Source organism: Leuresthes tenuis, unplaced genomic scaffold (assembly GCF_036924035.1).
Source record: "Leuresthes tenuis unplaced genomic scaffold, fLeuTen1.0.hap1 SCAF_18, whole genome shotgun sequence".
NCBI lineage: Eukaryota > Metazoa > Chordata > Actinopteri > Atheriniformes > Atherinopsidae > Leuresthes > Leuresthes tenuis.
This window is the reverse complement of record NW_027325372.1, coordinates 6,683,082-6,689,081: the sequence shown is the minus strand read 5'-3', so window position 1 is coordinate 6,689,081 and position 6,000 is coordinate 6,683,082.

Sequence of the window (6,000 nt, the reverse complement as noted above, 5' to 3'; positions counted from 1 at the left end):
AACTGTCTGCTTATTAGAACTTCTACGTAACAGCTGCAGCTGTTGCATGAGCTGTTTTTCCACTCTTACACCCACACTCAAAGACTTTGGCTTCTTCTTTGCTCTTTCTTTGCCTGTGGTTGAGATAGAAGAAGATAATGTTTTAACCTCAGTGATTCAGCCATTTGAAACACTCCAGTTCTCATGAAAGGTCTGGTTCACATTGAAACCCCCTTCACTAAAAAGTCTGTAAATTTTATCAGTTTCATCTTTGTTCATATTTAGCTGAAGGTACTAAAGCCTGATTTCCTCAAGAAAAAAACAACTGGAGTGGATGTGTTTTTGTGTGCTTTACAACATCTGCTAAACAGTTAGTGAATAAGGTTATATTTCATAAAATTAGTGTTTTACTCTAACCTATTTTTTTTTTATTCAGCTTGAGCAGCGCTGCCCTTTCCTTCTCACATGTTGAGCTGAGGAGGAAGTTTAAAGCATCCTTTTGAGATTGAACCAAACTTTTAACTTCATGAACAAACATTTATTATGCTATAAATACATTGTTTACATATATGTTTCATATTGTACATGCATTGTCAATCTATTGAAGATATTTTATATTGACAATATTTACAAATGCAGCTTTCTATCAGACTGTAGCACAACACACAGGTAAAGCTTAAAGATGCTGGTCATTATGGAATCTTAAGTTGGGTTTCTGCAGTAAGGCATATATGTTATCAGTTGACCGGGATGAGTCTGTGGATCAAGGAAAAGGCACAGTTACACATTTGTACAGTAAAATTAAAAAGTTTTTTTCTTATCACCCTTTTTTTTTAATTAGAACTTAAGTGGCTGTACCCTAGGTGCCCTAACCCTTACAGTAGACTGGAAATACAATACATTTTGGTGTATCTAGCATCTGTCGTGCTGTCATAGCTCTTTGAGCCAACAAATTTTAAAAAGTGAAATATGAGACACCATACAAGCAGACAAAAATGAATAACAAAAGTTACCTTGACTTTCTCCAGCACAAAAAGGGGCACCAATCAAGGAATATGGAGATTCTGTGGAGTGAAATTAAATACATTTACTACATACAGCATTTCAAAAGAAGTAAATGATCATATTATTCAGTTAATTTGTGTGATTGTAAATGGTGATGACAACTCAGGTGTTACCATTGTTGTTTTCTGTTTGTTGCAAATCAGGGATGGTGGATAAATCTAGGTTGTGGTTTTTAAACACTTCTTTTTTCTCACCATTTGTAGGTTGACGTTCTGTTGCGTTTGCTATTTCATCATAGACATGGTGCCTCCTGTCAGCTTCTGTGAAAGAGTTGGACAAGTCAGGCTATATTAACAGATTTATTCCTTGGAAGTTTAAAAAACAGGCTGCCTTTGACGCAATTCAAACGCTCCATTAAGTGGCAACATATAAGGCTAAAATGTAGTGTGAGTGAATGCTGGTCCGAAATCAGTTTTCATCTGCTTAAGGAGATTTGGGAGAGAGAAAATATTCTGATAATCAAACCTGGGAAACTGATTAGGACTGAGATTTAACAAATACTATCTGACTACCTATTTTGTTTAGTTTAGTCGATATATTTATGAACTTAAGGAACAAAACATGACAACATGAACAGGTTGAGACAGACTTTTAAATAGGCCTACATATCTCCAGGCTACAGATTTATCTCCTCCAACAATGAATGTAATTTAAAAAAAAATGTTTTATTGTTTTTATTCAATTTAAATTTATTGACTTTATTTCATGAAACACATTGCTTGTATTAACTTTCAGTGGAGCAGTACAATGCTCATCAGTTTGGAGAGTTTTTGACCTGCCAGTGCTAAAACAGACCAGCAGATGATGGTAGTTGGCTTGCCAGATATTTTATTCCTTTATTAGAGGCACCATCAGAGTGCTGACAGGAAACTTACTGAAATCTTGTGGAATTTGAAGCAGTAATGAAAACGCTAAACCATTTTGCATAGATGTTTCTCAGATTCCTGTAAGATTCAACTTAATTTACCTCGTCTTTTAAAGCTGCATCTCCAAGTTAGGTACACACTGACGGTGATGATGATCAGGAGGATAAGGCCACCTATTCCTGCCATCAGAACATGATGTGGTTGGTTATCTAGAAGAGACAAGAAGCAGACAAGCTCTCATAAAGGATTTAAATCAACGAGAACAGCTGGTTGTCTCATGGTTTACGTCATACAACCAACCAAAAATGCAATCTGTACCGAAGTTAACTTTATAATTTGAAGTTGTACCATTGTTTTTCTGCAAGAGAATGTAACATGTAAAACAGATGAATGTTTATTTGTTGCTGTCATTTTTGAGTTCTCTTGTATTGTATTTATGTTTAAAGGTGTGGTTAAAGCACCTGTGGTGGTGTTGGAGTAGTGGATGTGGGCGATGGGGCTTGTGTAGTTCGTTTTAGAGATGTTGTACCTTGTTTTGGATTTGCTGTTGTTGATGCTGTCGTCAAACTGCTTCTCATTATGGTTGATGCTAAGGTTGTCTGGTTCTCTGAAAGAAAGATTTGCATTAAAACAACTCCCACGTATATTTCTTGACTGTTCAAAAACATTTGTGAAGGAGAAAACTAGTAAGTTTTAATAAGAGTCTAATTCGAGACAGTTAGATTTTCCACATCTAAACTGATAAATCCAGATATTTCTATCAAATCTATCAATTAAAATCAAACCCATTAAACATTTAAAGCATATAATGTTGAACCATAATTTGAACCTTATGCTGAATTTTCCAATACCAATACACTTTTTTGATAGATATTTCGCAGCGACTGTGATTCACTGTAAGTTGAAATAGTCATTACAAATTAAGAAAAGTCTGCAATGGTGTTAATTCAAAGATTATTATGCAATGTTTCGCTGACACACCTAACTTAGTTTTAAGCCTCGTCAAACTACTGGGTATCACCACCTCCTGTAGTGAGTGAGCGTGTTGTATAATCTGCCCTCTGTCCAACTTGTTGCTCTGGTGATTTCCATTCATAGATCATGCCCTCAACTTGCATTATCCTAATCTTTCGTTATCTCCTGTGTTTATGATGTTTTTGACTGGGAGCAGAGATGGTTGTCAAATTTAAACGCAAGCAGTCTCAGTCAACTGTTGAATATTTATGGAAAGATCATCAGTCCACTAATGTTTGTAAGAAAACAACGTCAAATTATTCCTTTCTTATTCCATGTTTCTGTGTTGCTCTCTGGCTGGCTGTCTCACCTCTTTCAGAGCTCTTGTCTTTGATCACAGTCAGATAAACAGCTGGTTTTCCGTCGCAGTAGTACAGTCCAGAGTCATCAGGTTGAGCTTTTCTTACAGTCAATGCCTTGTGTTGCTGAGAATAATAAATCCTTCCTTGTTGTATTTCACCATGATCTGTGCTCCATGTTGGAACATGCGATCCGCCAACATCCTGAGGACATTTCAGAGCGATGTGGCCCCCCTCTGTAACACTGTGTGTTAATGTTCCTGTGAACAAGAACGATACTGAGTTAATAACAGCGGAGACTCATGTTTTGTATTGCCATTTTTAACTTGAAGACGAGATGACTGACACATTTTAGTTCACTAAGTTGAATCTGCTACGGTCTTAAAGACAGACTTTTTAAAACAATACAGAACTGCCTAGAAAAAGTTTGATGTTACCTGATGGGATCACAGTCAGGTCCACAGCTGGTTCATTATTACACAAGTATCTTCCAGAGAATGAGACATTAGTTTTTATAATGTACAATGACTTATCTGCTAATAAACTGTAATGTTTAAATGGGTCATTAATGCGTTTTGTGTCAATGTCACCAGCAGATGTAATTATATCAACTGGTCTTCCACCTCTTTCTCTGCTCCATGTCACTGCACCCCCCACTAAGCGAGGACAACGCAGAGTAGCGGGATCATTCTCCACAATCACTTCATGGATCACTTCTGCAAAAAGAACAGATGTTATTCAGAGTTAAAATTTTGATACCAAACGCAGTTTTTTTTAACACAAAAGCAAACGTATGCTCTCATCTTGGGACCTGTGAGTAATATTTAATTTATTTCTAAACCCTGACTCCAATCAAATTTGCCCTCTAAATAGAAATAGAAGCATTTTACTACGGCCAACATTTAGAAAGCTTTCAAAACTCATTGACGTTTAAGAATCTAAACAAAGCACACGGCAGGATCTTAAAAAAACAGAAACTGTTCGTTCTAACTGATAAAAGATGATAAGATCCTCCAGCAATGAGGCTCCTTTATGACCTGCAACATAACGTATTCTAATTCAAGTCTCCTAAAGGTGATATTTGCTGCTTTTCATCATTTAAATCTGACTGAAAATTTTGGATTGTTGGTGGAAGAAAACAAGCAACTGGTCAAATTTTAGTCACACCATCACTTGACTTCCTATGTGCCTGATCTCAAACGTCATGCTAATGTTTAGAATGGCTATGATATTGTAAACTTCATAAGAATTTGAAAAACAAACTTTATCAAAACATATAAACATAATAGAAGTAAATCACCGCATTAACGCTCTCACCTGCAAAGACGTGAGAGCCCACAACATAGGTTAACAGACAGCAGCAGATGTACATTCTCATGTTGACAGAAACAAAAATGCCTGAGCACACACTGACCACAGTTTCAGTTTCTATTTCGCGTGAGAACAGGAACTCAGCCAGTGTGGGTTTATTCACATTCACATTCACAGCATTACGAGATCTCTGAGGTGAGTCTTTCTTTTGAAACTGAATATAGTTTACTTGGATATAGTGTTTTGTATAGTTTTTAACACTGAACTCCTGTGACCACAGATCATGGCCCAGTAGCCACTGCACCTTGAGCGTCTTTATCCACCCTCAAACAGCAGAACCAACTTCCTCTCATTTCCTACTTGTCAAAGACCGCTGCTTGGTCAGGCATCGGCATGTAGTACCCCTTCATGGGATCTACCAACGTTGTTTGTCTCTATGTGTCCCTGTGATGGACTGGCGACCTGTCCAGGGTGTACCCTGCCTCTCGCAGGTGTGTTCAGCTGGGATAGGCCTTATTTTCACAGAAAGTTATCAGAAACTGTGGTCCAAGGATACAGTATGATAATAATGATTATTATTGGAAAGTCAATAAAATGACTTCAAAGAGACTCAAACTTTAAATACCTTCATAGGTTTTTTAAACATGAATATATTAACTAACTCATGATCCTTTTTATAGATTGAGGGCTTTAAAGCCCGACTAAGTAGATCATTAGTGGTTACTTTTGTAAATGCAGCTAGCTCTCCATCTCCCCCTGCTGCCAAGTAATGCAAGCATATCGTAAACGGGATTTGAAAACTCAAAATCATGTCATGGTCACTTTTGAGATTGAAAAAACAGTTTTCTTTTTTTTGTTGTCTTAACTCGATTTTCCTTCTGTGTATGAATTGATAAAATATATATTACAAGCTGGAGAAGGCAGTTTGTAGTATTTTGTTTATTTGTAGAGCACAATTCGTACACGAGGGAATTCAAAGTGCTTTACAGCTACATGAAATCACAAGAAGGCAAATAAAATCATTCCATAAAAATAATCAATTAAATCAAAAGCGAAGAGTGCAGATAAAATACTTTCAGTTGTCATGTGCACAGGTAAAAATAACTGTTTTCAGCCTGGATTTAAACATTGTCAGAGTTGAGGCCTGTCTCACATCTTCTGGAAGACTGTTCCAGATTTTAGGGGCATAAAACTGAAAAGCAGCCTCACCTTGTTTAGTCCTGACTCTGGGCACCAGCAGGAGGCCCCTCCCTGAGGTTCTCAGAGTCTGAGTTGGTTCATATGGCTCTAACATGTCAGAGATGTACTTTGGCGCTAGACCATGACTAAAATTCTAATTGTGAATTTAAGAAAAAGGAACAATGTTGATAAATAAAAATGCTCTCCATTAGGCTTGCTTTCTGCTCATCTTATACACCTGGAACAATTTACAATATTACCACCATATGCTTTTTAGTAGTCGTTAG